We start from the raw sequence: 25,178 nt of genomic DNA, 5'->3' as shown, positions 1-25,178 counted from the left end.
AATTTCTGCTAAATGCGATTTTTGTGTGTGAGTGTAGGGTTTATTTTCCAAAGCAAATTCTCATACATAAATGTAAGTATTTTTTAATTATTCTGTAAGTTTGTGTCTTTGGATGCTATCCTGTATGCTAATATTTATATGGATTGAATATACTTCACTTTAACATAGCCAGCATGTGTATGTTTAACTACAGATTCTACACTGATGATGATGCGTTTTGGTTGTAAGCTGAAAAGAAAAGATAATGTCAGAATAAGTTAGAACAAGTGATAAAAGGAAAGAAGTGACACCAGTTACCGTGGGAAGTAGTGCCACACTGTATTTCCAAGAGTTGGTTTGTCAAGCTCTTATGAACTGAGACCCAGCAAACTGAACAGACAAGACAGAGAGAAAAAAAGAGGGCAGTGAGGAGTATGGAGGTGTTTTGTGATTTTGCTTTGCTTTGTTTTCAGGAAGAAACACTGTATTCATGGGAAGTGTACATGGGTATAAATAACTTTTAGGAATGGGGCAAGGAAAAGGTAGGTAGGATATCTGAACCCTGGTTATAAGATGGGTATTTATTATATTTAGTGTCCTGAAGGTAACTGCTATGAAGCAGAGAGGTAAGATTTATGTGAACTGAAATCTAGGATAGTGGTAAGGACCAGTAAATACACAAACATCTACAAGATAGCAAGTAAGACTGAGACTTTTAGACTTTTAGATGTTGTAACTAAAAGCAGAATGAGAGGCTATATTGTAACACATACATTTTAATGAAATATTTTCTTCTGCAAAGTAGTTGTCATGTAAAGTGATACAGCACTTTTTTCAAAAGTGACCAGAATCTCTTTGAAAATAATGTGTCATGCTTAGTTGCTCAGCGCTGTCTGACTCTGAAACACCAAGGACTGTAGCCTGCCAGGCTCTTCTGTCCATGGGGATTCTCCAGGTGAGAATACTGGAGTGGGTTGCCATACCCTCTTCCAGGGGACCTTCCCAACCCAGGGATCTAACCCAGGTCTCCCGCATTGCAGGTAGATTCTTTACCATCTGAGCTGCTAGGGAATTCCTACTGTGGGCTCACATTTTAGGATTATTTTTTTAAATCATGAAACAAGATGGTGACACATTTAACAGTGTTGATCCCTGTGTGATAAGATGTTTTATCCTTTTTAAATTTTTAATTGGGACATGAGAGTATGAGTCATGAGGTCAATATTTTATTTCTCTTATAAAACTGTAGAAAGTTAATGCCCAAACATTTTGAATGAGGAAGCATCATGAGCATTAAAAGAAAAAAAAGCTATGATAATCTGCAAGATTTCAGCTCTGGAGAGTAATACATATCATGAGTCCTTTAGCTAATATTATAAAACAAAAATCTGGTCATTTACTTACTACCCTTCCAATAATGTTCCATTGTCCATTAGAGAAATTCCCAAATCGTTAAAATTACATTCAACACCCTTTATCATATAACCCCTACCTCTTTCTCCAGTCACTTGCCTTTATTTGTCTACATGACCCAGATACACTAGCTCTCTCTTGATTTTCTCTAAGATTCTACTTTATCTCCCCTCAGTGCTTTTTAAAATGTTCCTATTTTTTTTTTTCCCTTGGGACATTCTTCCAATATTTATAAGCTATCATCTATTCATCTTTCAAATCAGCTTAATGATTAATTTTCTAACTATGCCTTCTGTGATCTCAGACTAGAGTACATTTTGCCCTTATATATTTCCTTTTGCATATATATATATTATATATATTTCTAGCAATCTAGACTTCTCTTTAACACCCATCATGCTAAAATTTATAACCCTATTTACCTGCTATATTCCAAATTCCATGAGGACTGGAAATGCAGCTCTTTCATTCACTGTTGTATTTCAAACTATGTATCTCTTCTATCATATAACCATGTATCTGTTAAACTAAATTGAAACTTTATTATGTATATATACTGCATTTCAACTACCTCCTGCTTAATAAGATTTGTTTTATTCTGATAAGCAGAAAATATTCCTTTCTAATTTATATTTTTTTGTCTTTTCTATGGCTATAATGCTACTTCTTTAACAAGGCAGAGTGAAATGTCTTTAATACTAAGGGGAATAAAAGAACTTCACAGTTTTTTAAATGCATGCTTGTGTTCAGTTCAGTTCAGTTGCTCAGCTGTGCCTGACTCTTAGCGACCCCATGAATCACAGCACGCCAGCCCTCTCTCTATCACCAACTCCTGGAGTTTACTCAAACTCATGTCCGTCGAGTCGGTGATGCATCCAGCCATCTTATCCTCTATCATCCCCTTCTCCTCCTGCCTCCAATCCCTCCCAGCATCAGGGTCTTTTCCAATGAGTCAACACTTCGCATGAGGTGGCCAAAGTACTGGAGTTTCAGCTTTAGCATCACTCTTTCCAGTGAACACCCAGGACTGATCTCCTTTAGACTGGACTGGTTGGATCTCCTTGCAGTCCAAGGGACACTCAAGAGTCTTCTCCAACACCACAGTTCAAAAGCATCAATTCTTCGGCATGCTTGTGTTAGATACCTTAATTATGTTGTTTCATTTAATCTTCCACAAAAACCCATGATATGAGAGTATTATCCATGATTTTCACCATGATTATCAAAGAGCACAGCTATTTAAACAGTACTCAGGTTTGCATAATACAACACATAATGCCATATTTTCTTTCTTTTCTCTTCATAACAAGTCTGCCAAATTATGGAGGAAGAAAAATTTTCATCTGGTATTATCTCTGCTAACTACTGCTGCATAATAAGCAGTTTACACTGAAGTGTCATGAAACAACAACCATTTTAACAGTCTTACAAATTTTGTAAATCAGCTATTTGAACATGGCAATGACTTTTCTGTGGTCTGAGATATATGGGGCCTCTGCAAAGTTCTGCATGGCTAGGGATGGGTTGAATGTTGGGAAACAGACACATACAGAGGCTTCTTCACTTCCGTATTTGGCATCTGGGCTGAGATGACTCAAAAGATAGGCTCAGAATTGTTGTCTGAGAGTGTCTGAATATGGCCTCTCCTTGTAGCGTGGGCTTCCTCAAAACATGGAAGCATAAAGGTAGTTGGGCTTCCTACAAGGCAACTGAAGGCTCCAAGAGCCACTGTTCCAAGAGGGAGGTATATGACCTTTTATGACCCAGCCTCAAAATTCACATAGAATTACTTTGACCATATTCTGTTGGGTGAAGCAATCACAAGCTTGTCTCACTTCAAGGGTTAGAGACAAGGTGTGTTCCTCTTGATGTGAGGATTTTCAAATTATCTGTGGCAATATTTTAAAACTGCCATTAAGTATTTTCCCTCGTGAGAAGATAGTAAAATTTATTGTCAGCAATAGAATCAGGATTTGAATACAGTTTGTTAATGTTACACACGCATTTTTTTCTCATTTTCTTTGTCATTACAATCTTTTTGAGAAACGATAAAAGGTAAATAGCTGTTTTCAGTTCAGTTCAATCTCTCACTTGTGTCCTACTCTTTGTAACCCCATGAACCGCTAGCATGCCAGGCCTCCCTGTCCATCAACAACTCCCAGAGTTTATCCAAATTCATGTCCATTGAGTTGGTGATGCCATCCAACAATCTCATCCTCCGTTGTCCCCTTCTCCTCCCACCTTCAATAATTCCCAACATCAGGATCTTTTCAAATGAGTCAGCTCTTCGCATGAGGTGGCCAAACTATTGGACTTCCAGCTTCAACATCAGTCCTTCCAATGAATACCCAGGACTGATTTCCTTTAGGATGAACTGGTTGGATCTCCTTGCAGTCGAAGGGACTCTCAAGAGTCTTCTTCAACACCACAGTTCAAAAGCATCAATTCTTTGGCACTCAGCTTTCTTTATAATCCAACTCTCACATCCATACATGACTACTGGAAAAACCATAGCCTTCACTAGATGGACCTTTATTGACAAACTAATGTCTCTGCTATTTAATATGCTGTCTAGGTTGGTCATAACTTTCTTCCAAGGAGTAGGCGTCTTTTAATTTCATGGCAGCACTCCTCCTCAAATTTTCTGTAATATATAACATAACTTTTTATCCTGTCAACAAATAGGTACAAAGGAAACTAAAAAATTAGTTTGTAGAAAAAATATGTTTTATGTGCAGGGTATAAATAAGACATTCAAATATGAATAAGATTTGAAGCAATTGTCTAAAAAATTAAGTCTTCTAATTTTGCAAAAGGATCTAAGATAATTGTCTACACATCACCCATTAAATCCACCCCTTACTCTCATGCAATATGTAGCAATCTATATAATTCCTTTGGGTTTCAGAGAGAAAATGGAAAAAGAAAATGAATTTAGGAAAATGTATGGTAGAGCAATCTTAAAGTAAATTACTATTAATATAAAAATAGATGATTCATTATTGGAAAAAGGAAAGTATGGTTGGTATTTCTAATTCAACAAGTCTTTCATAACAAGACTAAGATTTAAGTGATTTTAAATTTGGCATATTTAGAATTATCTCATAGCAATGTTATATACAGAGATGTTATGTAGTACTATTTTCTTGGTTTCAGAAAAATATCTAACTAGAGCAAGCTTATGCCGAGTAATTGTAGTATTTCTAACCTTTTTAATACACTGTAAAACATTGTCTGTTGAAAACCATAGTTTCAATATTTAGTTAGACTTTATTTATATTTTGTAAATTGAAGGACTCTTGAATCTCCTTAAGTAAATTGTAATTTAATGCAATTTTACTTATACTCAGCAGTGTAGTTACATCTTGATTAAAGTCATTATAAAGGACATGTAATCACATCCTGATGATCTTACATTTCACTGGGTTAAGAATCAGTTGATTTTATTGTGATTAACACTTAAGGAAATGGAGTATCACCTACATGCACTATTTTGTTATCTAAGCAACAGCCAGGAGCTTGATTTGCATGTTTCTTTTGTTTGAGGGATTGCCTTTCTTTGGGATTGGAATGAAAACTGACTTTTTCCAGTCCTGTGGCCACTGCTGAGTTTTACAAATTTGCTGGCATATTGAGTACAACACTTTCACAGCATCATCTTTCAGGATTTGAAATAGCTACTGGAATTCCATCACCTCCACTAGCTTTGTTCATAGTGATGCTTTCTAAGGCCCACTTGACTTCACATTCCAGGATGTCTGGCTCTAGGTGAGTAATCACATCATCGTAATTATCTGGGTCATGAAGATCTTTTTTGTGCAGTTCTTTTGTGTATTCCTGCCACCTCTTCTTAATATCTTCTGCTTCTGTTAGGTCCATACCATTTCTGTCCTTTATTGAGCCCATCTTTGCATGAAATGTTCCCTTGGTATCTCTAATTTTCTTGAAGAGATCTCTAGTCTTTCCCATTCTGTTGTTTTCCTCTATTTCTTTGCATTGATCACTGAGAAAGGCTTTCTTATCTCTTCTTGCTATTCTTCAGAACTCTGCATTCGATGCTTATATCTTTCCTTTTCTCCTTTGCTTTTTGCTTCTCTTCTTTTCACAGCTATTTGTAAGGCCTCCTCAGACAGCCATTTTGCTATTTTGCATTTCTTTTCCAAGGGATGGTTTTGATCCCTGTCTCCTGTAGAATGTCACACACCTCCATCCATAGTTCATCAGGCACTCTATCTATCAGATCTAATCCCTTAAATCTATTTCTCACTTCCACTGTATAATTATAAGGGATTTGATTTAGGTCATATCTGAATGGTCTATTGGTTTTCCCTACTTTCTTCAATTTAAGTCTGAATTTGGCAATGATCTGAGCCACAGTCAGCTCCTGGTCTTGTTTTTGCTGACTGTATAGAGCTTCTCCATCTTTGACTTCAAAGGATATAATCAATCTGATTTTGGTGTTGACCATCTGGTGATGTGCATATGTAGTCTTCTCTTGTGTGGTTGGAAAAGGGTGTTTGCTATGACCAGTGTGTTCTCTTAGCAAAACTCTATTAGCCGTTGCCCTGCTTCATTCCGTTTTCCAAGGCCAAATTTGCCAGTTACCCCAGGTGTTTCTTGACTTCCTACTTTTGCATTCCAGTCCCCTATAATGAGAAGGACATCTGTTTTGGGTGTTAGTTCTCAAAGGTCTTGTAGGTCTTCATAGAATCGTTCAATTTCACCTTCTTCAGTGTTACTGGTTGGGGCATAGATTTGGATTACTCTGATATTGAATGGTTTGCCTTGGAAACAAACAGATATCATTCTGTCGTTTTTGAGATTGACTCAAAGTACTGCATTTTGGACTCTTTTGTTGACCATGATGGCTACTCTATTTCTTCTAAGGAATTCCTGCCCACAATAGTAGATATAATGGTCATCTGAGTTAAATTCACCCATTCCAGTTCATCTTAGTTCACTGATTCCTAGAATGTCAGTGTTCACTCTTATCTCTTAATTGACCACTTTCAATTTGCCTTGATTCATGGACCTGACATTCCAGGTTCCTATGCAATATTGCTCTTACAGCATCTGACCTTGCTTCTATCACCAGTTGCATCCACAGCTGCGTACTGTTTTTGCTTTGGCTCCATCCCTTCATTCTTTCTGGAGTTATTTCTCCACTGATCTCCAGTAGCATATTAGGCACCTACCGACCCGGGGAGTTCCCCTTTCAGTATCCTATCATTTTGCCTTTTCATATTGTGCATGGGGTTCTCAAGGCAAGAATACTGAAGTGGTTTGCCATTCCCTTCTCCAGTGGACCACATTCTGTCAGACCTCTCCACCATGACCTGTCCATTTTGGGTGGCCCCACACATCATGGCTTTGTTTTATTGAGTTAGACAAGGCTGTGGTCCGTGTGATCAGATTGGCTAGTTTTCTGTGATTATGGTTTCAGTGTGTCTGCCCTCTGATGCCCTCTGGAAACACCTATCATCCTACTTGGGTTTCTCATACCTTGGACATGGGGTATCTCTTCACGGTTGCTCCAACAAAGTGCAGCCGCTGCTCCTTACCCTGGACAAGGGGTATCTCCTCACCGCCGCCCCTCCTGACCTTGAATATGGAGTAGCTCCTCTCAGCCCTCCTGCCCGCACGCATCTGCTGCTCCTTGGATATGGAGTAGCTCCTCTTGGCTGCCGCCCTTGACCTCGGACGTCCTAAAGAAAGGCAATGCCAAAGAATGCTCAAACAACCGCACAATTGCACTCATCTCACACGCTACTAAAGTAATGCTCAAAGTTCTCCAAGCCAAGCTTCAGCAATACGTAAACTATGAATTTCCAGATGTTCAAGCTGGTTTTAGAAAAGGCAGAGGAACCAGAGATAAAATTGCCAACATCTGCTGGCTCATCAAAAAGGCAAGAGAGTTCCAGAAAAACATCCATTTCTGCTTTATTGACTAGACCAAAGCCTTTGACTGTGTGGATCACAATAAACTGTGGACAATTCTGAAAGAGATAGGAATACCAGACCACCTGACCTGCCTCTTGAGAAACCTATATGCAGGTCAGGAAGCAACAGTTAGAACTGGACATGGAACAACCGACTGGTTCCAAATAGGAAAAGGAGTACATCAGGGCTGTGTATTGTCACCCTGGTTATATAACTTCTATGCAGAGTACATCATAAGAAATGCTGGGCTGGAAGAAGCACAAATTGGAATCAAGATTGCCAGGAGAAATATCAATAACCTCAGATATGCAGATGACACCACCCTTATGGCAAAAAGTGAAGAGGAACTAAAAAGCCTCTTGATGAAAGTAAAAGTGGAGGGTGAACAAGTTGGCTTAAAGCTTAACATTCAGAAAATGAAGATCATGGCATCTGGTCCATCACTTCATAGGAAATAGATGGGGAAACAATGGAAACAGTGTCAGACTTTATTTTGGGGGGTTCCAAAATCACTGCAGGTGGTGACTGCAGCCATGAAATTAAAAGACCCTTACTCCTCGGGAGGAAAGTTATGATCAACCTAGATAGCATACTGAAAAACAGAGACATTACTTTGCCAACAAAGTCCGTCTAGTCAAGGCTATGGTTTTTCCAGTGGTCATGTATGGATGTGAGAGTTGGACTGTGAAAAAAGCTAAGCACCAAAGAATTAATGCTTTTGAACTGTGGTGTTGGAGAAGACTCTTGAGAGTCTCTTGGACTGCAAGGAGATCCAACCAGTCCATCCTAAAGGAGATCAGTCTTAGGTGTTCATTGTAAGTACTGACGCTGAAGTAGAATCTCCTATGCTTTGGCCACCTCATGCAAAGAGTTGAGTCATTGGAAAAGACCCTGATGCTGGGAGGGATTGGGGGCAGGAGGAGAAGGGGATGACAGAAGATGAGATGGCTGGATGGCATCACCGACTTGATGGATGTGAGACTGAGTGAACTCTGGGAGTTGTTGATGGACAGGGAGGCCTGGCATGCTGCGATTCATGGGGTTGCAAAGAGTTGGACACGACTGAGCAACTGAACTTTGTTTGAGGGTATTCTAATGTGATTAAATGTATTTAAAATTGAAACAGTAAATTTTTGTTTTTTCAGAATTTGATCTTCCCTTGGAGCTGACCCTACAGAGCTGCAGACAACATACTTCTAGTTGGTTATTGGAAAGTACAAGCTAGAATTATTACTTGTCTGAACTTTTGTGAATGGCAATGATCTCTTCCAGACTTGGTTATAGTGTAGATAACTACATTAAATTGGAATTGATTTTAAAAATTATCTGATGATGCTTGTAAACTTTTCAGGTCTTTTATGTTATAATCACCTCAGCTTATATCTGGTATTTTCATGCAAGTTAATACTTAGGATCCAAATAACCTTTTTCAGCACTCTCATTGTAAATATCTTCCTATATCCCTGGAGGGTCCCTCTTCTCTTTTTTAGGTAATATCTCCTAAATTTCTAGCTCTTTATATTTTCTTCTTCTTCTGTGGTATTTGGAAACGGGTTCTGTCTTACTGACCTGTTACTACCCAGCACTTCTTATCCCTGGATATGTGTTCTTGATTTCATGACCAGCCAGAGAACTCTATATAATGCACTTGCATATACTACATGTACCAGTTTTTCCTATTTAACACTCACAAACTTCAGATGACACAGCTCCCTCTTCTATCTCCCATGAAGTATATGGACTTAAAACACTAAGCTCAATCACACTTTGCTGTAAAGGTAAAAAGAAAATACAGGATGTAATGATTGTGGGCAAGATAAAACATTGTCATTATGGACAACTTTTACAGTATAATGCATCATGTAAGTTCCCAATAGTCACTCTACTAGTAGTTTGTCTATTTGATGAAAAAAAAAAAAACTGATAGAAAAAAATTGAACAGCTTCATTCTCACTGGTTCTAGAATGCCATAATAAAGATACATTTCTTCATTTCTGTTAAATAGGAAACCAATGATGATACCACTTATGGAAAACCATCTGTCCATGTTCATCTAGATCAACAAACTATGGGCCATTTGCATTAGCACAAGCTGTTATTTCTGTCTTTGCCAATGTTTAACAATGTCAGGTGATTTTACCTCCTTTCAGACAGCATATTATATGAAATTCTCAATGACATCTGATTTTCTGGGAAGATAATATTTTTATTCTTCAGAGTCAAAAATGCATTACACATACTGTGATCTGTAAAATATCCACACTAAAATTGTTTCAATTTAATATATGCATACTTTTTAGGATAGTTATCTAATAATCTAAAATATTCATATTTCAATTAGCATTTTATTTAATATTTTACATTCCTTCCCTGTAATTAATCAAAAAGGAGATATTACCTGTCCAAAAGAAGCTTGGACATGAATTATGCTTTTGGAGCCTATACAAAAGAATTCACTAAGCAATGAGTCTTAGATGTAAAAAAAAAAAAAAAGGGCCATCAACAAGTGAACAATTGACCCAGAGGGATAGTATGGGGAGGGAGGAGGGAAGAAGGTTCAGGATGGGGAACACATGTATACCTGTGGCAGATTCATTTTGATATATGGCAAAACCAATACAATATTGTAAAGTTAAAAAATAAAATAAAATTGAAAAAATATATATATATAATTAAAGGAAAAAAAGTGAACAATTGAGAAGAAACAAAAGTGAGAAAAAACAAATGAAAAAATTAAAAATTCTGTTATAGGTATTTCAGGATTGGTATGGGCAAACTGGAAGATATTTAAATGAAAAGTGTCTATAAGGATACCAGGTTGAAATTATAATTTAAAGAAGGAAATACAATGTTGAAGAAAAATATAAAACTTATTTTCTACCCCCAAAATGTAATTTTTCAAATCAGGAACTAAAAGTATAGACCACGTCTTATTTTTTAATTAAAAAATCTGATACATCAACTATACTCCAATATAAAATAAAAATTGAAATAAAAAAATGTTGTTTCCATGCTTTTTTTTTTAATTTTAAAGTTTATAAGCCTGGCTTATAAAGTTTATATGCCTGTCTCTAATTCTAGAATGATTTTGAAAAAGAAATTTGATTCTCTTTAATCATTGATGTGTGGAAAATGTATATCTTTATCTTTGATAAAGATGATCAAGCTTTTTGGTTTCTTTATCTAAGACATCTTTTTCTTATATTGCAGTCTTTTATAATCACCCTCACAATATTTTTATAGTATAATAATATTATTATTTTTATATATTTAGAAGATTCTTTTTTCAATGTATTTTAATAATAAAATTTATATTTCCATTAATTAAAATAAATAAATTACTTAAAGATTCTATGGAAACATAATTTTCTAGTTGAGAGTTCCATTCTAAAAAGAAAGACGGGGCTACAAAGACAAAACATCAAATCTCTTTTTTTATGTTTGATCAAGCAGAATTCACCTCTGTAAGTCATATAATTTATGATACAATTATGTACAGATATATTTTCATACCCATGTATAGATTAGTCTTATGGACTCTGTGGGAGAGGGAGAGGGTGGGGAGATTTGGGAGAATGGCATTGAAACCTGTATAATATCATGTATGAAACGAGTCGCCAGTCCAGGTTCGATGCACGATACTGGATGCTTGGGGCTGATGCACTGGGATGACCCAGAGGGAGGGTATGGGAAGGGAGGAGGGAGGAGGGTTCAAGATGGGGAGAACGGATATACCGGTGGTGGATTCATTTTGATGTTTGACAAAACAAATACAATATTGTAAAGTTTAAAAATAAAATAAAATTAAAAAAAAAAAGACAGCTAAAAAAATTCCCTAAATGGAAATAATTTTAGATTAAGCATAATTTTAATGATCAGGTTAGTTTTTTATATTTACATGCAAGCTAGTTTATAATATAAATTATCCTCCTCATGAAAATAAGTTTTCTATGTTTTGATTCCATGGATCATGCAGAAATTCACAATAGAGAATGAAAGCAGATCCTGTTTTCTTACTCCCCTCTGCCTTGTAAATGATTTCTTTTGTGCTTAATTTTACCTTTGCTAAAATTGTTGGAGACAGAGAATACAAGAATAATGACTGAGATACTTTTTCTGAATCTTCTATTTGCCTCTACATTCACCTCACCACTCTCTTCTGACTCCACACATTTGTTTGTAATTGAACTGAGACGCGTGTTAATGTGAAGTCTAACATATTACCTTCCTATGATCTGTAGGACATCATATTGTGTTCTGGTTTGGTGTTATGAACATGTTTCTAGTTTACAATATATTTAAAAATTTTGATTTTTACAATATATTTAAAAATTTTGATTTTTCAAAAAACGTCAATGGCAGAAACATATGTTATACATATTTGAGATGTGCCTGGTACTTTAACAAATACATGCATGGTTTAAAAATATTGTAATATTTTACTAATTGCACCCACTAAATATGTATTAGAGTGTAATTACTCACTGCCCACCCTGCTTCTGAGCACCTTCCTCACCAGACAGCTCCAGAATCAAGACACCCACAGGTGACTGTGAATATCCTTGGAACTCTGGACTGTTCAATTTGATGTAATCAGATTACCTCAGGCATATATTTCTTTTGATCACTGGTACACTCTCTTTTAAAATGAGATATAAAATCATACAGATATCTATCTAAATTCTACACATCATTTCCTGGGAATGCAAATCCTTACAACAGCATGTTTTACAGGAAGCAGAGGAAGTTGAAAGCAAATAAACAAATTAAAAGCACTTTTTCTTAGCCATTAATGTTATTACTAATAAATATATGAATCTACTTATGTCTTCATATTTTATGTTTGTACTCTAAAAATATATTCAAATTAATAATTGCCGTTATTTCCTTGTCCTTTTTTTCTTGATAATGTCCTTATCTTCATTATCAGCAATGAAAAACAACTGTGATTCCTAATACCTTTCCAGGCAATTTAAAGGGCAGCTAGAACAATATGAGATTCTAAATAATGATTGTTAACAATTAAAAAGATGAAGCATTTGGTATAGGCAAGTTGCATGTTGATACCTTATCCTTGCATAAATATTCAAGTTTTCTTTTTTTATAGAGTTTCCTGCATGCACCCTAAGTCATTTCAGTTGTGTCGGACTCTGAGACCCAGTGGGCCTGCCAGGCTCCTCTGTCCATGGGATTCTCCAAGCAAGAATACTGGAGAAGGTTGCCATGCCCACCTTCAGGGGATTTTCCCAACCCAGGGATCTAATCTCCATCTCCTGTGTCTTCTGCATCGCAGGTGGATTCTTTACTGCTGAGCCACAGGGAAGCCCTTTTATGAAGTTCAGATCAGATCAGATCAGATCAGTCGCTCAGTCATGTCCAACTCTTTGCCACCCCATGAATCGCAGCATGCCAGGCCTCCCTGTCCATCACCAACTCCCAGAGTTCACTCAGACTCACATCCATCGAGTCAGTGATGCCATCCAGCCATCTCATCCTCTGTCGTCCCCTTCTCCTCCTGCCCCCAATCCCTCCCAGCATCAGAGTCTTTTCCAATGAGTCAACTCTTCGCATCAGGTGGCCAAAGTACTGGAGTTTCAGCTTTAGCATCATTCCTTCCAAAGATCCCAGGGCTGATCTCCTTCAGAATGTACTGGTTGGATCTCCTTGCAGTCCAAGGGACTCTCAAGAGTCTTCTCCAATACCACAGTTCAAAAGCATCAATTCTTCGGCGCTCAGCCTTCTTCACAGTCCAACTCTCACATCCATACATGACCACAGGAAAAACCATAGCCTAGTTATTGGTATCCATTTTGAGATGCACAATTTCGAATAAAATAAATCTGTATTGCTTTGAGATAAGTAGACATTTGCAATGACATTGGCCATGGCTGGAGATGTATGTTCATATTATTTTCATCCTGTATGATAATTGAAGATAGGAGAATCTACATAACCTGTCCTTTCTCTCCCATATAATCTTATCATGCAGAATGTTAGCATTTCTGGTAAATGGCTGCTAAGTCGCTTCAGTCGTGTCCAACTCTGTGCGACCCCATAAAAGGCAGCCCACCAGGCTCTGCCATCCCTGGGATTCTCCAGGTAAGAATAGTGGAGTGGGTTGCCATTTCCCTCTCTGATGCATGGAAGTGAAAAGTCAAAGTGAAGTTGCTCAGTTGTGTCCAACTCTTAGCAATCTCATGGACTGCAGCCCACCAGGCTCCTCCATTCATGGGATTTTCCAGGCAAGAGTACTGGAGTGGGGTGCCATTGCCTTCTCCGTCTGGTAAATTAGTCTTATACAATTATTTTAATTTATTTCTAGAGAAAATATGCACAAAAGCAACAGATTTTTCTCCAAAACACCAAGAATTTATTAGATATCTATAAACATGTGTTTGTACTTTCAGATTCTAAAAACTTTTGTGTGCCTTAAGTCACTTCAGTCGTGTCCAACTCTTTGCAACCCTATGGACTGTAGTCTAGCAGTCTCCCCTGTCCATGGGGATTCTCCAGGCAAGAACACTGGAGTGTGTCGCATGCCCTCCTTCCCAACCCAGGGATTGAACCTGCATCTTATATGTCTCCTTCATTGGCAGGCACGTTTTTTACCACTAGTGCCACTTGGGAAGCCTTAAAATATTTTAGGAAATAAAAAATAAATATTTGTGTGAAAGTCATTGTTCTCTTTAACTGCTAGATGGTTCTGTTTGACTTTGGCATTAGTAAAGTCGATTGTTTCCGTTTTCAGTGCTATTACGTAGGAGTTTTAGCAGAGATCCTAGAGTGACTACTGATTTTGTGTGGGGTGAAATCAATGACATTGGACATTAGAGGAATCCACCTTTTTCTCTTTTCCTTGCCAAAGATCCTCAACATTGAAAACAAAACAAAACAAAACATTTTTTTGCTTTGATTTGAAATCCACAAAGAGGTATATAACAGAACACCAAAAATTGAAGTATAAAAACAAAATAGTTGAATCCACACCTCAGTGTATAATGTTAACAAATGGTGTTTGTAGCTCATAACAATCTCCACACATAGCTTCAGAATCTATAGATTCTATAGCTTCAGAATCTCTTTAATAAATTGTTCTTCAGAAACAAGAGGACTTGATTCTTTTATTATGCATTCTTATTGCAAAAATCTTTTCAAATGTTGAAAGAGAAAAGGAAGAAATATTTTTTGAGCACCTACCACAAACTGGATATTGTTCCAGGCACTTCAGAGAGACCATCTTGTCTGTATTTTTGGAAAACTAACCCATATAGAAGCTAATGTTTTAAGTTGTGAAAGATACTTTCCATTTGCCTCTTCAAATGTATGTCCCACATTTCTCCACCCTACTTTATTTACCAAAAAAGCTGACTTTTATAGATATTATAGCTTTGGGTCCTTTGACTTCTGCTTGGTCTCCAGCCAATGGGGAGCTCCAGCAGGAGATCTGAAGGATGAAGCAAGAGGTCAGGATACTATTCCCCTTCTTTTTCTGAAAATAGCTTCATCCTTCAACCACTGATGCAAAGAAAGCACAGTCTCTACAGGACGTTACTTCTGATTTTGAGTAATGCTCCCTCTTCTCTCTCTTAGACTTACTTAGTGGTGGTTAGGAATTGGCTGCTGAAATAGTGAATGTTATTTTATTATCTTGTGTATTCTCTTTCCCCCTCCAATGTACCCACACATTTTTGAATAAACCCTAATTGAATTATCCTATTCTCAGTGCACTGTTGGTGTGTGTTAGGGCCTGATTTCTGTGTAAACTATTGACAGTCAGTAAAGCTTAACTTAGCATTCCCATATCTTATGGAATAGAAAATCTGTCCCCAAATTTCTTTGAATGTTAGGGATTTTATGTTGTTATTGCTATCTCTTGATTTCTGCTTTTGCTAAATTAATTTATCATATTACTACTAACTTATCCCAGGTGTTGTATCTCATTAAGTTGATTGAAATAGCGTTTATTTAATTTACATATACTCATTCACACTCATGCACTAATACAAATGCATGAACATACAAGACATTTGTTGCTGTAAAAATTTCTAAAGATCAAAGAGATGAAGGCATAGGAAAAATATTATATTTACACAAACAACCACAATTGGAATATCAGAGTTTCCTCTTATAAACTCCTTTTTCTATCCTATTACTAAAGATTTTTACTTTTGCAGTGTCCCAAACTTATACTATTTCCAGACATTTCTTCTTCCTTTTTGTATTCTGTGCTGATATCTAATATTATCCCAGATCTCTTCCTGCTTCTATTTCCAGAATTCCAAAAATATCTTTATCTTTTTTTTTAGAGTGAAATTTAATGTTGTTACTTTGCATATCTGTATTTACCAAGTTTTTCAGCAAATTGAAAATATTATCTATGCAACAGAATCTACTTTCCTGAAAAAGACTTTTATAAGCATTGTTCAGTCAGTTCATTTCAGTCGCTCAGTAGTGTCTGACTCTGCGACCCCATGGACTGCAACACTCTAGGCCTCCCTGTCCATCACCAACTCCCGGAGTTTACTCAACCCATGTCCATTGAGTTGGTAATGCCATCCAACCATCTCATCCTCTGTCATCCCCTTCTCCTCCCGCCTTGAATCTTTCCCAGCATCAAGGTCTTTTCAAATGAGTCAGTTCTTGGCATCAGGTGGCCAAAGTATCAGAGTTTCAGCTTCAACATCAGTCCTTCCAATGAACATTCAGGACTGATCTCCTTTAGGGTGGACTGATTGGTTCTCTTTTGCAGTCCAAGGGATTCTCAAAATCTTTTCCAACAACACAGTTAAAAAGCATCAATTCTTTTGTCCTCAGCTTTCTTTATATTCCAACTCTCACATCCATACATGACTACTGGAAAAACCATAGCCTTGACTAGATGGACCTTTGTTGGCAAAGTAATGTCTCTGCTTTTTAATATGCTATCCAGGTTGGTCATAACTTTCCTTCCAAGGAGCAAGCGTCTTTTAATTTTATGGCTGCAGTCACCACCTGCATTGATTTTGGAGCCCCCAAAAATTAAAGTCTGCCCCTGTTTCTACTTTTTCCCCACCTATTTGCCATGAAGTTATGGGACTGGATGCCATGATCTTAGTTTTCTGAATGTTGAGCTTTAAGCCAACTTTTTCACTCTCCTCTTTCACTTTCATCAAGACGATCTTTAGTTCTATGATATAGATATTTAGTTCTATGATATAGATATCTATGATATATGATATTCATACATATGATAAACAGGTATATGTGTATGGTTATCCTCTATCAGTTGGTTATTTTATCTTATGATAAAGGGATTTTACCTTGAGAAAATAGATAAAAATCACCTGTCTTTCTCTGCTTTACTTGAATTCTATTTGAAATTCCAACAGAAGACAGTGAAACATGAGAAAACACAGGAAGCACAAAACCGACTTGCAAGAACTATAATTTGAATTCATAGAAAGGAGGCTGTATCTGGCAATAGGATGCTCAGCCAACAAGGAGAGAACACTGAGTCTTGACCACTCAGTCTCCCCCTGCTCCTCTAGATTGGTGTCTTCACCTGCTTGGGCTGCCATTGCAACACGAGGGGAATGAGACATTAAGTATCTTAAATGACAGAAACTTATCTTATGACAGTTCTGGAGTCTAGAAATCCAAGGGCAAAGTGTCAGCAGATTTGGTTTCTTCTGAGGCTTCTCTCCTTGGCTTGCAGGTGGCCACCTTCTCTATGTGTCCTCATATGGTCTGTTTTTCTTATAAGGACACCACCTGTCAAACTAGATCAGGGCCCACCTGAACAGCATCATTTTAACTTAATTTTCTTGCTGTGTCCTTAGATGCAATCCCTTAGTCTGCATACTAGTCTTTTCTCTTATAAGAACACCACTCATATTGAATTCGAGTCAAATCTACATGATCTCATTTTAATTACCCAATTAAAGGCCTTGTCTCTAAATACAGCCAAATCAATATGTATTGTGACTCCAGTAATATACTATCAAAAATCATCTGGTCTAATACACTGACCAGAAATTCTTCATGTACATTTCATAATATTTTCTACCTCCATCTCATAGCAGAACATCCACAGTTCCATTGGGTCTTCAAGGTGCAGGTTCTCATGTCTAAAACCCTAAGCTTAGATAAAAATTTAATCTTAGCACATTAAATATTCAAAAGCAAATTTCAAAATAAGCTATCTGAGATGAAGTCTGCCATTGGTAAAGGGAAGAAGGGGAAAGACATGGACTAATAAACTTTCTTAGCATAGACTGTATCCTGCTTGAGTGGGTTAGTAACTCTTGGCCTTTTTTGTTTCTTTGTCAGCCAATATTGCAGCCTCTGAGTTTACTCTCTGTTCATCTTGTATTTGGTTTCTATTGACTACACTTCGGAAGGTAAAGGAAAGGCTTTTCTTCCGTTTTGATGTTTTTTCCCTTCATGGCTTTTCTTGCCACACTTTGAAAGTGAAAGTTGCTCAGTTGTATCCAACTCTTTGTGACCACATGGACTATACAGTCCATGGAATTCTCTGGACAGAATATTGGAATGGGTAGTCTTTCCCTTCTCCAGGGGATCTTCCCAACCCAAGGATTGAACCAAGGTCTCCAGCATTGGAGGCAGATTCTTTACCAGCTGAGCCACAAGTAACTGTGAAATAAAACTCATGTTTTATGGCAAGGCCAAAAATATTAAACATGAGAAACCTTATCTGCCCTTTGGCCTCCTCTCTCTCCACCCACTGTGTATTGTGTATCTGCATTATGTATTGGCCAAACCTCTCTCATTTTGCAGAAATACCTGCTCAACCATAGAGAACAACATTCTCCTACCATCAACAAGACAACTTCTTAAAAGATCGCAAATCCTTTCAATTCTGTGAAGTGCCACGGTTACCTACTTTGTTCCAGCAGATTTGGATTGTATAAACTATCAGTACACCATTTAATGTATAGCCCTCTGTCTCAAAAAGTTATTTAACTGTGCTTTAACCTCTAATGGGCAGAAAATTCTCAGAGCTTTCTGAGATGCTATTCTCAGGGTCAAATAATATATAATCCTAAATTTGGCATGAATAAAAGTTTCCACTTCTTTGTTAGATCAGTTGATTAATTTTTCATCAACATAACCAACAACTTTAGGTTTCTGATTCTAGTCATGGAATTTGTCTTAGAAATTGAGCAATAATAGGCCTTTGTTGACCAAATTTGTGATTTCTCTTTAAATTTAACACCTTAAAATGCAGAAATTCTGACCTGTTAATTTCTGTTTGACCCTTTGTTTAATATCATAGATGTTACTGAGTCATGCTTTCTGAATATGAATCACATCCTGGAGGTGTTTATTTTTAAAAATTGGGTATGTAGTCAGTGCATCTCTCTAGCCTCCACTTTTCTCTGTCCTACAACAATAAGAAATAGTAGGACAGAGAGAGAGGCACAGTTAATTTGTCTTCTCACCCCATTACACCCTCCCAGAAGCTGGCTCTTTGAAGTTTGCATAATAGTCATTTTGTCAGGCACTGTTGTCAAGTTACCAGAAAGAATTGGTAAGAAGCAAGACTACCATACTTCTCCAATCCCAAACTTCTCTTCAGCTCTGTCTGTATCCTAAACTTCCTTATACAATCAGCTTAAAATGGAGAGTTCAGCTTTTGCAACTCTGCAAAGTACATGGTTATCAGATTTTTGCTTGTCTTGGTTTGTTTGCATCACTCTGAGCAACCATATTTTTTCCATCTCTTACAAACAGCAATCATATTTTTCCATCTCTTTTACAAATAGTCTGATATTTTATGACAAGATATATTAGAACATTTTTATAGGTGGGAACATGATCTGATATCTAAAATTTAGCAGGTGACTCTTTAATAAATGATTTATACCACTTAATAGCTATCGTCAACTTCCTAGTTGGAAATAGAAGACATTTCCTGCCTCATATCCCATCTCAATTAATCTAATTCTACGTGCAAGGATTTATCACTTGCAATTCCTATTACCAGGTACAATTGAATCTTTCAGGATCATATGAAGAGTAGAACTCTTGCTATAATAACTTAATAACTAGCATATAATCAATATGTACTAGTAATATTTATTATCTAGCTCTCAAAGTGCCAAAGATAAATTTATTATGTTTTACTAATAGCATAAAATTGACAAATAATGACAAATCAAATCATATGTGCCCTTTTTTGTAATTCCATATAGCAAACTGATTTTCAGAAAGCAATTTTGCTAATTTTGCCAAGTCTTTAAACCCATAGCTAACTGGTTGCAATTAATTAACAACTATAGTCCCAACATGAATGCTGGTTGTTACTTAAATTTATGATAATTTATAAGATGAATGAGCAATTTAAAAGTAACTATTCAGAATCTTTAATCATTTACCAATGATATAAATAAGCATTGTGCTTAATCTCATAACGATTTTTAAATACTGGAATAATATTTCTATAGTATCGATACATTGGGGATAATTCACAATATAATGATTATTGGCATAAAACAATTTTGAGTATAAGCTGCATTAGTAACATATTCTTTATTAAACTATTAACTCTAGACCACGAATAAAACAATAAATCAAGCAATATTTGCCTACTTTTGTAATATAAATGCCTATTTCATGACAGAGTTAAAGCTATAACCTAAAGTCACTAAGAGATATATACATTTTCTCACCGTTATATAGTGTTATTACAGTACAAACACAATAGGCACAAATAATTTCAACAGCATGGATAATATAGAAATGCAGCATGATTAGGAAGAATCGTTTTCAGAATTTATTATATTTTACATATAGTTTGTTTAATTATAAATTAATATAATTTTACTGTTAATAATTGCTGTATTTAATAACCATATAACAAAATTCCTGAAAACTTAGTAGTTGCCTCTCATAACCTGATATGAGATAGCTCCAGAACATATAATGAAAAAGCTTAGGATTATTGCTAGTTTTACAGTGCACTTTATTTCTCTCCTCTAGACACCCAGTTAATTGATCAGGTTCATAAAAACCTATCTGACTGAAACATAGAAATATTCTTAACAAGGAAACTGGGGAAAAGAAATGCTGAATGCTTGTTATTTATACATACTCTTTTCAAAAACATAGTGTATCTACAAAATAAAATACTAATTAGTGATAAGAATAACATTTATTGAGCATTTACTATATTTCAGACACTGCTAAATAATTTTTAATACATTATTTCATCAAATGAAATAACAATACTTTGCATTAATATTACTTTTTCTCCTTATATATCTGGAATATCTTTGCTTTTAAGATCAAATAGCAAGTATGCTTTAGAATCTCGATTCTGATCCTGACTTGACTACTGAACCTACATTTTATGTACTGAATCTAAGTGAACCCCATATTCTCAATAGTGAAATTTGTTTATGTTTTCTCCTGACTCTTCAGTTTATGATGCAGGGCAAGTTTTATGATTGTCTTGAAAGTGAGAATAGGTAGAGGTCTTATTAATCTAGGATAAAAAGAAGCGAAAGTGTTTCTAATGTAGGATGACTTTGAGGTAATGACCCTGAACAATAAATAGTAAGTTAAAGAAACATAAATGTCAATAACTATGTTTGGACACTGAAACAAGGAGATGATTAGAACTGCACATGGCAAAAAATGGGCTGAAAACTAGGGACAAGTGCAAAATGTTAAAAAAAAAAAAAAAGCTCAAGAAAGAGGAATTTTCAAAAACACCTTTGTGTTTCTTTATTTTAGATCTATTTGGCATGATTAAGCTTTTTACCAAGTCCATATATTCCAAGTAAACAGCAAATCTCATTAGACTTGCTGCTAATGTTTAGAATTCCTCTTTAACTAGGAACTTCTTTGCTGTTTTAAATATCATACGGAATCCCAGGATGTAACATATGCAACAGTCATCTGTTGCAGATTTCTTTGATTTTTTTAAAAATAAAGTTTCCATTATTTTATGTGTAATACAAGTTCAGAATAGTAAAAAATTCAAGAAAGAGAAGCAAATTAATTAAGTCATTTCCAAATCAAGATAATCAACTGAGAATCCTGCTATATAAGGATCAGTTCAGTTCAGTTCAGTCACTGTCGTATCTGACCCTTTGCGACCCCATGAACTGCAGCACGCCAGGCCTCCCTGTCCATCACCAACTCCTGGAGTTCACTGAGACTCACATCCATCAAGTCAGTGATGCCATCCAGCCATCTCATCCTCTGTCATCCCCTTCTCCTCCTGCCCCCAATCCCTCCCAGCTTCAGAGTCCTTTCCAATGAGTCAACTTTATGCATGTGGTGGCCAAAGTACTGGAGTTTCAGCTTTAGCATCATTCCTTCCAAAGAAATCCCAGGGCTGATCTCCTTCAGAATGGACCGGTTGGATCTCCTTGCAGTCCAAGGGACTCTTAAGAGTCTTCTAAACACCACAGTTCAAAAGCATCAATTCTTCAGTGCTCAGCTTTCTTCACAGTCCAACTCTCACATCCATACATGACCACAGGAAAAACCATAGACTTGACTAGACGGACCTTTGTTGGCAAAGTAATGTCTCTGCTTTTCAATGTGTTATCTAGGTCGGTCATAACTTTTCTTCCAAGGAGTAAGCGTTTTTTAATTTTATGGCTGCAGTCACCATCTGCAGTGATTTTGGAGCCCCCAAAAATAAAGTCTGACACTGTTTCCACTGTTTCCCCATCTATTTCCCATGAAGTGATGGGACCAGATGCCATGATCTTCGTTTTCTGAATGTTGAGCTTTAAGCCAATTTTTTCACTCTCTTTCACCTTCATCAAGAGGCTTTTTAGTTCCTCTTCACTTTCTGCCATAAGGGTGGTGTCATCTGCATATCTGAGGTTATTGATATTTCTCCCGGCAATCTTCATTTCAGCTGTGCTTTCTCCAGCCCAGTGTTTCTCATGATGTACTCTGCATATAAGTTAAATAAGCAGGGTGACAATATACAGCCTTGACGAATTCCTTTTCCTATTTGGAACCAGTCTGTTTTTCCATGTCCAGTTTGAACTGTTGCTTCCTGACCTGCATATAGGTTTCTCAAGAGGCAGGTCAGGTGGTCTGGTATTCCCATCTCTTTCAGAATTTTCCAGTTTATTGTGATCTACACAGTCAAAGGCTTTGGCATAGCCAAGAAAGCAGAACTAGATGTTCTTCTGGAACTCTCTTGCTTTTTTGATGATCCAGCAGATGTTGGCAATTTGATGTCTGGTTACTCTGCCTTTTCTAAAACCAGCTTGCACATCTGGAAGTTCACGGTTCAAGTATTGCTGAAGCCTGGCTTGGAGAATTTTGAGCATTACTTTACCAGCGTGTGAGATGAGTGCAATTGTGTAGTAGTTTGAATATTCTTTGGCATTGCCTTTCTTTGGGATTGGAATGAAAACACCTTTTCCAGTCCTGTGGCCACTGCTGAGTTTTCCAAATTTGCTGGCGTATTGAGTGCAGCACTTTCACAGCATCATCTTTCAGGATTTGAAATAGCTCCACTGGAATTCCATCACCTCCACTAACTTTGTTCATAGTGATGCTTTCTAAGGCCCACTTGACTTCACATTCCAGGATGTCTGGCTCTAGGTGAGTGATCACACCATCGTGATTATCTGGGTTATGAAATATAAGGATAATTACTATTAAACATTAGGGTTGTACACTATTATGGAGACAATTATCTTCTATGCCCAAAAGTTGCTTTCTAATCCTCTGTTACACATAGTCCTTGGCCTGTGATTCCAAGTTTTTCTCTTTATTGTATTGTTCTCTCAATAATTCTTAATATAATGCTCCATGTTGTCTGAGTGAAGAGTTTGTGAGCTAGGAATTTGGATGCTTACTTTACTGTCCTAGTTTACCAATCACAATTATAATAATAATCTTAGGTCACTGGATGTCTTTAGCCATATATTATCATGGATGAGATATAATTATTAATATAATTCAAAGCATGAAATATTATAGAAAGAAAATCAAATGAAGATAAAAGGTGTTTAAAAGTGTTAAAAAATAAGAAGAACAAAATAAGAGTGTTTACAGGAAGCAAAAGTATATTTTATTTTTAAAATAATTACTTAAAAATGATAAGCCTAGATATTAAAATTTATGATATAAGGGTTATGAGTTTGCTCAGATTATAGCTACCTGATGGAGAAACCCCATCTCTCTTTTCAATGACTGGTTTATTAAATTTTCTTTACTTATGCCTGGTTAAAATGCATATTCTCTCCTATATAAAATAAATTTTAAAAAATGATGCAGTGGACTCAATGTTTTTCTTTTTTTACTCTAGTTTTAACATTCTGTAGTTCTAGATATAATTTTGAATATCTGATAATCAGTATTTAGGCTAATGGCAACAATATAGTAAGTGTATTTTTAAAACTGCCCTCCAGTGGGAAGGATTGTTGAGTTTTATTTTTCAACATGTAAATCAATCTGGACATAGATATTTGCAGATACTCTAAGAGATGATCTAACCACTGCTTTTCTGTCCTGATTTATTGCAATCTTTTGTTTGGATATATAGGACAGAAGATACATTTTTACACTGAACATGTCACCAAACAGTAAAATAGTTTAAGTTAAAAGTATAGGAAATGCATAGTGACTCACAATGTATCTGAAACAGTTTATGAAGCTTAGCTTCTGGCAAAGAAAAACATTTCTTTACTTCTGATAATGTCAGACTAGATAGGCAGTTCTTGCACACACACTAACTACAAGAATGAACTATACCAAGTGAAAATCTTCTAAATGCTTACTTAACTATATATGATAAAAATTGTCAGGCAAGAAAAGTTGCCAAGAAAGTCTTGGAGGAAAGGCTTGAGTATTGGAGCACAGTGAAATCTAACTAAATGACTTGGTAACATTTCCAAGTCAGATAATGTAGCAGGACCTATACAGGACTGTTATGTTTCAAATGATCCCTTGAACTTACTCCTATATTTTTAATATTGAAATAATCAGTCCTCTTACATCTATAATTTGTTGACATAATTAAATGTCATAATTAAATCCAAACAGCACAACCTTTAGATGGATGTTTTCCCTTTTCTTATATACTTAGGAGTTTTTCACTTATGTTTAATAACCCAAGCCACTTAGAATTCCCTGCTTGATATTGTAAATAATTTATATTTTGATTTGAGTTTAAGACTCAAACTGTTCCAAACTGTCAACTCTAATTATGGTAACATGTTGGCATAACAGGATAGCCAAACTAACCTAGGTCTGATATAATCGTGCTGCAATATATCAAATTTGATATATTACCTCCTGTACTTTATATTACAAAATAACTTTATTTCACTTTTTCATAAATTTGGCTTCCTTTTCTTTCTAGATTCAGTAATACATAAATATCATGTTTTAAAATTAGTGGCATAAGGTCTATGGATTTAAAAAAATTAACAAACAGAACAATATCTCCTTGAATGTATAGATGCATATATTGATTAATGTAACCACTTAGGAAAACTCAGTTTACAAAGCATCTGCCAGATATGGAAAGCTGCTGCTTTGCAGCAGCTTAAGTTTTTGACCTTGATTAACAATGTTCTTCCCTGGTGGCTCAGTCGGTAAAGAAGCTAGCTTCCATGTGAGAGATCCAGATTCAATCCCTGGATGGGGATATCCCTTGAAGAAGGGCATGGCAACCCACTCCAGCATTCTTGCCTGGGGAGTTCCATGGACAAAGGAGCCTGGAGGGCTACAGTCCATGGCGTCACAAAGAGTTGGACATGACTGAGTGACTAACACTTCACTTTCAACAATGTTCTGGAAAACCAGTCATTAGTTTGTAAAAATGACATTAATGACACTAATGGAAAAATGACATTAAAACA

The sequence above is a fragment of the Bos javanicus genome, chromosome 6 (assembly GCF_032452875.1).
Source record: "Bos javanicus breed banteng chromosome 6, ARS-OSU_banteng_1.0, whole genome shotgun sequence".
NCBI lineage: Eukaryota > Metazoa > Chordata > Mammalia > Artiodactyla > Bovidae > Bos > Bos javanicus.
The sequence above is the reverse complement of the archived record's forward strand: the minus strand, read 5'-3'. Positions refer to the sequence as shown.